Source organism: Dipodomys spectabilis, unplaced genomic scaffold, assembly GCF_019054845.1.
Source record: "Dipodomys spectabilis isolate Male_0828 unplaced genomic scaffold, ASM1905484v1 ptg000175l, whole genome shotgun sequence".
In the NCBI taxonomy this organism is placed as follows: domain Eukaryota; kingdom Metazoa; phylum Chordata; class Mammalia; order Rodentia; family Heteromyidae; genus Dipodomys; species Dipodomys spectabilis.
In genome coordinates, this window is record NW_024870852.1 from 13611456 (window position 1) to 13623958 (window position 12503).

The window sequence follows — 12503 nt, forward strand, 5'->3', positions numbered from 1 at the left end:
ACTACTGCACCCCTGAGGCGAAGGCATCCTAGACATACCAACAATGAGTCAGCCCTTGGAAATGGAGCTTTGAGTCAGCACCGCAGCAGGGTAAGAACGCTCACTCTTTCCGCAGTTAGCTAGGGGCAAGGTGAACAAGGAATGCTTAGAGAAAACGGAAATGAAATCCAGCTGTTCCTTGATAACCAGTTAAGGAAGCAAGAGATAATTCTTGCTTGTTGAAGCAGTGTTCTGCAAACATTAATGTACAATCTTCTGGAGCTCTTATCAGCTTTGAGTGGTAACAGTCTACAAATAATCTTATCACTAAGTGTAAGCATTATGCCCACCTTTGGTCTTCAGCTCCACACAGACCTGAGCTCCTCCCAGCCCTGCAGTTCCTGCAAGACAGCTGGCTCCTCCCTCTCTCTACCCAGACCCACCTGAGCTCCCATCTACCTCACTTCCTACCCCTAGACCCTGCTGCTACCTAGGTAGTGAAGGGTGCCATGTGAGCTCCCTCTCTAATGACAATCTTTCTCCTGTGCCTGCCTGCCTCCTTTGTGGTCCCCTGGGATGGATGTGATGGATCCTTTCACTAAAGGAGTGGAGATCATCTGAAATGATCTGAAAAGTTTGATCATTAGCAATCATCTTTTTGTTTCTTGGTTTGATTTGAGACAGGGCCTGCTGTGTAGCTCAAGCTACATAGTGCTGTACCACCATGCCTGAATAACAATTATCTTTGACAGAGATAGAATAGAGAATGACTATCAGTTTTCATCCTACTTTCTTCCAAAAAGAAAACAGAATTCTACGTGGGAGACAGAAATCAAGAGGATCATGATTTAAGGCCAACCAAGGAAAAAAAGAAAAAGGAAAAACAAAGTAGCAAGATCTCATTTCAACTAACAAGCCAGGTGTGATGATCTGGGACTGTAATCCCATCTATATGGGAGACCATAAATAGGAGGATCACAGTTTGAGATCAGTTCCAGGCAAAAGCTCAAGAAAAAACTGGTGGCTCCCACCTATAATCCTAGCTACTCAGGAGCCAGAGGAAACCTGTGGGTTAAAGTTTGAAGCCAGCCCAAACAGAAATATACTCGAGACTCTATTTCCAATTAATCAGGAAAAAAAAAAAAGCTGGTTGGAGGTTTGGTAGAGTGCCCGCTTTGAATATAAAAGCCAAATGAGAAATGAGGCCCTGAGTTCAAACCCCAGTACTGGCACAAAATAAAATAAAATAAAATAACATGCAAAAAAGGGTTGGGGTCATGGCTCAAGTGATATAGCACATGCCATTTGAGACCTAGAATTCAAAACTCCAGTTCAGCCCCTCTCTATTAAAAAAAAAGAAGAAAAGAAAAGAAAGCCGGGCACTGGTATTCAGGAGGCTGAGGATCATGGTTCAAAGCAAGCCCAGGCAGGAAAGTCCCTGAGACTCTTATCTTCAATTAACCACCAGAAAACCGAAAGTGGCACTGTGGCTCAAGTGGTATAGAGCTTGCCTTGAGCTGAAGAGCTGAGGGACAGCTCCCAAGCCCAGAGTTCAAGTCCCATAACAAAAAGAGAAAAGAAAAAAGAGCAAGATGGTGGGATTTTAAAAAGACAGCAAGCGTTGGGCTCTGCTGGCTCATACCTGGAATTCTAGCTACTCAGGAAGCTGAGATCTAAAGATCTCAGTTCAAAGCCAGCCAGGGCAGGAAAGCCTGTGAGACTCTTATCTCCAATTACAGAAAACTGGTACTGTGGCTCTAAGTGGCAGAGTGCTAGCCTTGAGCACAAATGCTCAGGGACAGTGTCCAAGTCTGAGTTCAAGCCCCATGACCAAAAAAAAAAAAAAAAGGTCAATTTGAGCCAAAAATTGAAGAAAGACTTGAGCACAGATAGAAGTGCGACTAACTGACGGAAATCTGTAGGTCATCACCAAACCAGACATCCGAGGATTCACTGCAAGCCCTGGGCTCTTCTGAATAACAAATACCAAAAAGAGATGGGAAGGACAGCAGAACCAGTAAGGAGACAAAGAACAAGTGAATACAGACACTGAAGGAACATGTCTTTCAAGGAAACCCATGTCAAAAAAGCTGAGGGAAAAGATTTGCACAGTATAGGGGAAAGACTGTCAAATGCTAAAAGGAAGAATGAGCTTGAAGACTAAGGAAAATCCTATTAACTTGACAGTGAAAGTCAAAGGCAATTAATACCCAGGAAAAATGAAGTCCCATTTTCCATGCTGAAAAACCAATTGACAACCTAGTCCCCTTCAAGAAATAAAGAAACTGACATCTCTGAACTGAAGTGCCAGGAAAAAAAAAAAGTTCCTAAACAAGACACCATTGTTCTTTGACACAGAGGGTCAGAATTCGAAAGGCCTTTAAAGACCAGTGACTTTTAAGTTTTGTACTAAATCTCTGAAATGGACAACAGGAAAAAGTATGGAGGATTTAGTGAAGTGGTGGCAAAACTACCAAGTCTCTACAGAGCACAGTTTAAAGTCTACTGATCCACGGCTGGGAGTAAACTCAGTGGTAGAGTTCTTGTTTAGCATACATGAGGCCTTGGGTTCAAGACCCAGCACCATAAAAAGTTAAATGAAGTCTAATGATACAGAATGAAAGACTCTTCAGTAAATAGCTACTCAAAGGAGATGCACAGATTCTTCCTGTCATGGAAAATATATAAAAAATGGACTCTAGTAACACTAAGGACCATTGGTCTATAGTATCACCATAATCCTCAGATGAGGAATGAGACAGAAAAAATTTAAGTGATTTTCCTAAATTCACATACCAGTGGAATGCAAGGCTAAGACTAGCATCTTGCCTCCTAGAATACCAGGCTAGATTCCATACTTTCATCTATCTTCATCTATGAGAACAATTATCTGATGACTTGGCTCTTAAGTTTGGTCAGTTAAAACTTGAATTAACCTTAATCATAAAACTGCTGATTTAAGCATCCCTTCAAGTGTTTAGGGTAATGGATGTTGGTTTCATTGCTGCCTCCTGGGGCCTTAGGAAAGCAAAGATCTCAGGAGACTCACCAGCCAACCAGATAAACAAACCACCTACCTCCATGGAAGAAACCGTTTTAAAATAATGCTCATTGAGATTTTCACTACAGAAAAGAAAACCTGGGTACCTGAAGAAATACTCTCAGCGATGCTACCACCTACATACATAGGCAAAAATTGGGGGAGCAGTCAAAGACAGCTGCTGAGAAATGCTTATAGATCCTCATTCTAATAGGGTAAACCCTTGCAATATACAACATGCCCACATCCTGTCGTGTCACCCTTGAGGTCTGGTAGCATTTACTATGGGAGATTTGCAGAGACTGCCAAATTGGAAACCTGAGTCTACCCTTCATATTAATTTTATTCATTCCAGAGTTCCTTCAAGATAACCACTAGAAAGCCGGGCGCTGGTGGCTCACGCCTGTAATCCTAGCTACTCAGGAGGCTGAGATCTGAGGATCGCGGTTCAAAGCCAGCCCGGGCAGGAAAGACCGTGAGACTCCTATCTCCAATAAACCACCAGAAAACCGGAAGTGGTGCTGTAGCTCAAGTGGTAGAGTGCTCGCCTTGAGCTGAAGAGCTGAGGGACAGCGCCCAGGCCCAGAGTTCAAGCCCCACGACCGACAAAAAAAAAAAGATAACCACTAGAACAAAGGTCTCATCAAGGGGCCTTTCTCCTTCTTCTGTCAGCCGTGGGGGCTTGAGCTCTAGGCCTGGGTGCTATCCCTGGGTGCTCTTCAGCTCAATGCTAATGCTCTACCACTTGAGCCATAGAGCCACTTCCAGTTTTTGGGTGGTTAACTGAAGATGGAGAGTCTCACAGGGACTTTCCTGCCAGAGCTGGCTTTGAACCATAATCCTCAGATCTCAGCCTCCTGAGTAGCTAAGAGGATTACAGGCATGAGCCACCCATACCCAGCTTCAAGGGGCCTTAAAAAAAAAGCTATTTACAATTTTCAAAGGAGTTTAAATTCAGCATGTCAGTTTATGAGTACAGTGCATCTTGATCAATGTCACTCCCCTATTTATCCCAATCCCAACCATCAAGGGCCTTTCTGCTAATTCCAGAAATACAAACAGCAGAATGAAGCTCTCTACCACAGGAATCATACTAAAGTCACTCTAGCTGCAGGATCTCAACTTTCTGCCCTGTACTCCTGTAGAATGCAGTTTGGGGCACTAAGGAAAGCCACTGCTGGCAAGGTCCTAGCCCTGGACAGACTCCAGATTTCCACTGGTTACAACCCCTGAATACAATTTGTTCCTTACTATAGTATGAATAACTCAAGGACAAACAAGAACCCTAAAACACAGTACTTAATATCCCTACTAATCAAATTTATTGAGTGTACTTACACTATGTCAGTTACCATGATAAGCACTTTATCCATTTATTGTTTCATTTTACTTTCCAGTACACTTATACAATGACTTAAAAGAAGCAATGTCTTTCAAAGGTGAAGAATAACAGGAGGGATCCTGTCCTCGGAGCTTTCTGATTGCAGGAGTAAAGAGACAACAACCTGATCTCTTTTTGCTCTCTCAAATGTTAACCATTTAATGTACAATGGCTTTGAAGCTTAGATCTCACAATGTTTTTTTCTTCAGTCTGTATACAATAGAGTTTGAGACCCCTTTTGAGATTTCACAATTTTTAAAAGCATTCAATTTTTTCTTGCTTTTTTCTTTTGGTGCTAGGATTAAAAACAGAGCTTCAAGCATTCTAGGCAAGGACTTTACCACTGAGTTATAACTACTAGCCTCATTCAACTCTTAACCATGTAGAAGCCCTGTAACAACAAAAAGTTTCATCTCTAATAAACCATTTTGAAAGTGTATTTTATTTCTGGAAAACTGACCAACCAATTATGAATTATAGGATACACTGACAAGATATTAAAGTTATAATGAGAAATGTGAAGCAAGTTTATACTGTATTTATGACTGTATTTACCCTGACTTAATGGATGCATGAGTTCATAGGTTATTACATTAACATCTTCCCCCCCAAAGTGATAGATACTACCTCAAAACTTGGAACAGCATATTCTTTGAAAAGACACTACGCCAGGTTCCTGTGGCATGCTATAATTTTACCTACTTATAAGGCTGACACCTGAGAGTCACTCATGGCTTGAAGCTATCTTGGGCAAGAAAGTCCATGAGACTCTTAACAGTTAACCGCCAAAAAGCCACAAGTGGAGCTGTGGCTCAAGTGACAGTGCCCAGGCCCTGAGTTCAAATCCTAGAACTTGGGCCTAAATAAATCATTATAGACCTTAATAAATAACAAAATAGAAAGAATGGCTGAATCAGGAATTTGGTCATTAGGGGAGGGGTGGTACTGAACTGTGAACTCATGGCCTCTTAGGTGGGCACTCTACCGATAAGCCATGCCTCCAGCTCTACAATTTATTATCGATCAATTGATAAACACAGATGATAGTCATGGCATTTCTAAGTGGTGCAGGGATTAGTCAAATGCTGAGGGAACCACCCTTCTAATTAGGAAATTAATCACTGACTACATTAAATCTCTGGGGAAGATAGAAAATCACACCTCCACCCAAAAAGTGGGGGAGAGCCGGGCACTGGTGGCTCACGCCTGTAATCCTAGCTAGGGCACTGGTGGCTCACGCCTGTAATCCTAGCTAGGCCATGAGACTGTTTTTTTTTGTTTTTGGTCAGTCATGGGGCTTGAACTCTGGGCCTGGGTGCTACCCCCAGCTCTTCAGCTCAAGGCGAGTGCCACTTTCGGTTTTCTGAGTGGTTTATTGGAGATAAGAGTCTCATGGATTTTCCTGCCTAGGCTGGCTTTGAACCACGATCCTCAGATCTCAGCCTCCTGAGTAGCTAGGATTACAGGTATGAGCCACTGGCACCCCTGTGAGACTCTTACCTCGAATAAACCACTAGGAAACCAGAAGTGGTGCTGTGACTCAAGCAGTAGAGTGCTCGCCTTGAGCTGAAGAGCGCAGGGACAGCACCCAAGCCCAGAGTTCAAGCCCTATGACCCACAAAAAAAAAAAAAAAAAAAAGGGAGGGGGGGGGGGAGAAAACAGCTCCATATTACACATTCTCCTCATATCCAGGGAAAACTCAGGTTCCATATCATACAGGTGTACAACATAGCCTGCATGGTATTATAATTAGTGATAACAAGAAATTCAACTCAATATACAAAGAAGGTTTACAGTTATCCCTTGCTATATCAGGTTCACTTATTGTGGCTTCACTGTATTGCATTTTTTTTTAAATTCATAAACAGTGATCCCATATCTATTGCAGAAGTTACATTCCAGAGACCCCTGTGATAGGTGAAAATCTATAAAGCAGCAATAAGTGAACCGCAATATAACAAGGGATGACTAATGCTTTACTTTGTGGATTTTAACCTATCACAGGGGTCTCTGGAATGTAACTCTCATGATAGGTGAGGGATCACTGTATTTCCTTCTAAGTGTACCCTTTTAGATATTAAAAACGATTATTTACTTAGGACTGATAAATCAGTCAGGAAACATCAGTGACTTGAGGCACTACCCCCTCACTAAAGAGATTAAAAGACAGTAGAGTGAGTGTTTGTGTGTGTGTGTGTGTGTGTGTATGGGTGTGGTATTGTGGTAGGGATCAGACCCAGAGCCTTGGATGTACTGAGCATAAACCCTATCATTGAATTATTCCCCTAGCACAAGATCACCCATTTTTGTACAGCATTTAAAACATCTTCCATTTACCAGTTAATTTCACAGAAACAAATGAGAGCAATAGCAAAACACACACACACAGATCCTCCTTCTGCCTAGTACTGGTGGCTCACACCTGTAACTCTATTTAGAAGCCTGAGATCTGAGGATCACAGTTTGAAGCCAGTCTTAGGCAGGAAAGGCTATGAAACTTTTTTTTTTTTGGTCTGTCATAGGGTTTGAACTGTGGGCCCTGGAGTTGTCTTTGAGCTCTTCAGCTACCAGAGTCACAATGCCACTTCTGGTTTTCTGGTGATTAACTGGAGATAAGGTCTCACATACTTTCCTGCCTGGGCTGGCTTTGAACTGTGATCATCAGATCTCAGCTCCTGAGTAGATAGGATTACAAGAGTGAGCCACCAGTGTCCAGGTTGAAACTTTTTTTTTTTTTTTTTTTTTGGGGTCCGGTCGTGGGGCCTGAACTCTGGGCCTGGGCGCTGTCCCTCAGCTCTTCAGCTCAAGGCTAGCACTCTACCACTTGAGCCACAGCGCCACTTCCAGCTTTTTTCTTTTTGCTTATGTGGTGCTGAGGAATCGAACCCAGGGCCTCATGCATGCAAAGCAAGTGCTCTACCACTGAGCCACCTTCCCAGCCCCCAGGTTGAAACTCTTATCTCCAATTACCCACCAAAAAAGCTAGAAGTGGAGTTGTAGTTCAAGTGGTAGAACACTAGCCTTGACCAAAAAAGCTCAAGACAGTGCCCAGGCTTTTGAATTCAAGCCCCAGGACAGGTACAAAAAAAATAAAACCCCTGAGTTCAATCCTAGTACCAGCAAATATGCACACACAAAAAAAGACAGGTAAGGAGGGAGGGAAGAAGGGAAAAAAAGAGGGAGAGAGAGAGGAGAGAGAGAGAAGGAAGGGGAGGGGAGGATATATTTAAACTTGGTAAATGTACTCAGCTTAGGTAAACTTTTGTGTGCTATTTGTGGGGGGGGGGGGGGAATGGTACAAGCTTCAGAACATATGACATCTTTTTTCTGCACCAAACTCAAAATATTGTTAATCTTTGGATTCCAGACTCCTTAACATACCTCTTCATCTTACCTCTCCAGAACTGTCAAATTTGTTCCCCCAGAATCTCACATTTGGTCTCTTCTTCTTTTTTTTTGTTGGTCATAGGACTTGAACTCTGGGCCTGGATGCTGTCCCTCAGCTATTCAGCTCAAAGTTAGTGCTCTACCACTTGAGACACAGGACCAGTTTTTTCTGTTTATGTGGTGTTGAGGAATCCAACCCAGGGCCTCATGCATATAAGGCAGGCACTCTACCACTGAGCCACCTTTCCAGCCCATGGCCTTTTCTTCTTAATTGTTCTTACTTCCTGCCTGGATTTGATGATTATTTACCAAGTGCCTATTATCAGCCAAGCAGAGCTAGGCCCTGCTCCTAGATCTTAGGAAGCTCAAACGGTAGAAACTAGAGCTATTATCTACTGATCTAGATTGCCAAATTTAAAGCTTTAGCAAAGGCTTCATATTTCCAGAAGCTAGCAGCATCTGGCATAGAGTAGATACTAAAAATGTTTGTTGCATGACTAACTTTAGAAAGCTTTTTTTTAATCCACCAGTATGTATCTTCAAAAATGACTCGTTTTCTTTCCATTTGAATACAAAACCAATATATGCACAATGCAAAAATAGCATAGGAAAATATAAGGTAAAACTAATTTCCCTATCCTCTAAATCCCATTTCCTTATGTGTCTACTATTGTTTGCTATGTACTTTTCCAGAACTGTCCCCTGCTAGTGTACAACACACACACACACACACACACACCCCACCTACCTTTTGGAACAAGTTCTTTGATAATTTCTGATTGTAGCTTTTCAACCTTCTAATCTAGTGTTTCTCAAAGTATGCCATTTGGACTAGTAGCATCATCATCATTTAGGATACTCTTAGAACTTCAAATTCTCAGGCCCCACTCAAGACTTCCTGAATCATAAACTCCAGAGGTAGGCTCAGCAGTACAGGTGCTAATACACTTGTCTGAGTGACTGATGCACAGTAAAGGTTGAGAGCTGCCACTCTACTAGCCAAGCCAATTCTTACCATCCCTAAACATGGCAGACACTATTATCTTGTCTCATTTTTATCACCCCTGCTTCAAAATGTTTTCCTCATCCTTTTGACTTTGACCCTATCAGTCTGTCAAACCTTGAAGGTCCTAAACCCTTCTCCAAAATGGTCTTACTACCACAACCCATTCTATAAACTCCGTTTGAGCCATTTCCCCCAACTCCCATGACAAATCTAAGCTCTCTACCATACAACTTAACAATTTACAATATACATTAGCAGATAGTTCTTTAATCTTCCTCAACAAATAAGCTCCCTGACCACATAAATTATATATATTTTTATTTTCCCTCACCTCTGATCTAAGAACATAAGTAGAATTTTAATAGGGTTGCTGGTTAATGTCTTTAAAGATGAATTCACCAAAAAAAAAAAAGAGAAGAAAAACTGGTAAACTTTATTTATTCATTTTACAGTGCTAGTGATCAAACCTTAAGCATGCTACTCATGCCTTCTCCTACTGAGTTACACACCCAACCCTGACAAATCATTAATGGATAAAAAGTCTGCAACTTACAAATTCAATGCAATTCCTATTAAAATCCCAATGACGTACATCACTGAAATACAGAAAACAGTCCAAAAATTTATATGGAACAACAAAAGACCTAGAATAGCCAAAACAATTCTAGGGGATAAAGACAATATGGGAGGGCTATCCATGCCGAACTTCAAACTCTACTACAGAGCTATAATCACAAAGACAGCATGGTACTGGCACAAAAACAGACCCGAAGACCAATGGAACAGAATAGAAGATCCAGATATAAATCCACAGGCCTACAGCCAGCTGATATTCGACAAAGGAGCCAAAGACATACAATGGAAGAAACACAGCCTCTTCAACCGCTGGTGCTGGGAAAACTGGGCAGCCACATGCAGAAAACTAAAAGTGGACCCCAGCCTATCACCATGCACCAACATCAACTCAAAATGGATTAAAGACCTTAACATTAAACCTGAATCTCTGAAACTACTGCAGGACAGAGTAGGAGAGACACTTGAACTAATAGGCACAGGAAGGAACTTCCTGAACAGAGTCCCAGGGTCACAACAAGTTGGAGAGAGACTCGACAAATGGGACTACCTTAAAATAAAAAGCTTCTGCACAGCTAAATCTATCGCAACTAAGCTAGAAAGACAACCAACTAATTGGGAAAAAATATTTACCAGCAATATATCAGACAAGGGGTTAACATCCTGTATATACAGGGAACTCAAGAAACTAATCCCTCCCAAACCTAACAAACCAATTACTAAATGGGCAAGGGAACTAAAGAGGGACTTCTCAAATGAAGAAATAAAAATGGCAAAGAAACACATGAGGAAATGTTCATCATCCCTGGTGGTGAAGGAAATGCAAATAAAGACAACCCTGAGATACCACCTTACCCCAGTCAGAATGTCCCACATCCACAAATCAGCCAACGACAAATGCTGGAGGGGATGTGGAGAAAGAGGAACCCTATTACACTGCTGGTGGGAATGTACACTTATACAACCACTTTGGAAAGCAGTCTGGAGGGTCCTTAGAAAGCTAAAGATTGACCTCCCTTACGACCCAGTCATACCACTTCTAGGCATCTACCCTGAACAACAGGAACCAATATACAAGGACACGTGCACCTCCATGTTTATTGCAGCACTGTTCGCAATAGCTAGGATATGGAAACAACCTAGGTGCCCCACCACAGATGAATGGATCCAAAAATTGTGGTATCTATACACAATGGAATATTATGCAGCCATTAGAAATGACAAAATAATGGCATTTGCAGGGAAATGGATGGAGCTAGAAGGAATCATGTTGAGCGAGGTAAGCCAAGAACGAAGAGACAAACGGTACATGGTCTCCCTCATAAGTGGATGCTAAATCCAAAAGGTTAGGTGATACGACAAAACTAACAGGACTTAAGAAACAAAGAACTCCCGCTCATCTGGTTGAACCACTACTAAATATCCTCATGCTGCTGATCACAAATATGGTATATAACATGTGAACACTGTTATATATTACAGACTGTGGTAGACAATTTGCTCCAGGGAAGTTAGAATGAACTTGTGACTTTGAAATTATGTAATCATTTAATCACAATCAAAAAAAAAAAAAAAAAAAGAACCTTGGGGAAGGGAGGGAGGGAGGGGATGGTAGGGGGAAAACAATGGAGGGGGGTAACAATGTTCAAGAGGAAGTGTACTCATAACCTCACTCATGTAACTGTAACCCTCTGTATAGTAGCTTTATAATAAAAAAAAAAAAAAAAAAGTCTGCAACTTCAAGCTGTAGTCCTAGTTCTATGACCTTGGATGAGTTCACTTCCCAGTATGATGTCTACAAAAGTGATAGGGTTAGACTCAATGCTTGTTTTCAACTTGAATAAAATATGACTTTATGAAAGGTTCCATGTTGGAATATTTTATTCCATTATAGTCTCATGTTGCTTTGTTTATAATCTAACAGGGAAATTTTTAGACTTGAATTATAGTTATGGTGTTTCTAAATTAAACTGTTTCAACAGGAAACATGCTTTATTCAACTGTGAATCTTCCTCCACACTCACACATATCAGTTCCATATATCTGCAGAATATTATTTGGAAAAACTGTTTAAGAAGCTTCATTTATATAGAGAAATTGCCCATATCTACTGCCTCCTTTTGAATATTCATTGAATATTTACTGGTATACAGTAAAAACTAGAATAACTCTGCTATCACCATGGCTAGTTTCCCCACATAGGAAAAAAAAATAAAAAAAAATAAAGAGTATGTCATAAGCACTTAAGGATAGACTATAAAATTGTATTCCTCAGCCCTCCCTACTGCAACATGCCCTGTAGGCTTTAGCAGCATATACCATCTCCAATGCTGGGGATGAATTAACCTCTTGAGCAAGATACTTAAATGTAACTTTTCATAAACAACAGGGTAGACTGGTCTTTGAACTGAATGGTGGTTTGATCAGATATTAAGTCTAAAGGGACTGAGGCAAAGAGAAATGGGAAGGTGAGAGGATGAAAAAGAAAGGCAGCAAGAATATTGCCCTTAGTAATGAAAGAAGCAGTGGAAATTCACTGAGTCTACTAATAGCCAGGCATTTGGGATTGCAAAGATGGTCCCTGAACCCAAAAGACTATGTTAGGTAAGACAGAGACCTCTACCCTGTGATATGTTTTATTCTAATTGGGAAAAGCAAACAGGGAAGGCTTCGCAGAGGATGAAATTTAGTGGGCCTTTTAAGTGCAGAGGAGTATTTGCAAAGGGTAAAAAGGCAGTTTGAGCTAGTTAGTTCCTTGGCAAAACACACATATTTTTTAGAGCTGTTCCTTTGGGACTCCAAATCAAAAGAGGCTTCTTAGATTTAGCACCACTGGGTTACGGCCCTTTCTCTTTTTACTTAAACACTGAAACGTTCAAGACTAGAACTGGAGCAGAGCCAGCAAGTCCCCAAATGAGGTGAAAGATGGCTAAATCTGCTCTGTCACCTCCAAGTCCAGCCAGCCTGGTCCTGCTCTCCAGGCAACAACTAGGAAAGAAGACTAATAATAACCCTCTGGGGACAGCTTGGGAGGGAAATGTGGATGCAGGCAGGCAAGGCTTCCCTCTCCAGTCCTCTAGCCTACCTATGATAAGGAGGGAAGCTCTGAAGACCAAGGAGGAAGCATTGGATTAAG

At 41.5% G+C, this 12503-nt stretch overlaps 1 protein-coding gene across 1 annotated transcript in view; it reads right to left on the reverse strand.

Annotated features, from left to right (window-relative positions):
* Ndrg3 (NDRG family member 3) overlaps window positions 1–12503 on the reverse strand; it is a 69314-nt gene that overhangs the window by 55941 nt on the left and 870 nt on the right. The gene's annotated exons all lie outside the window — the stretch shown is intronic.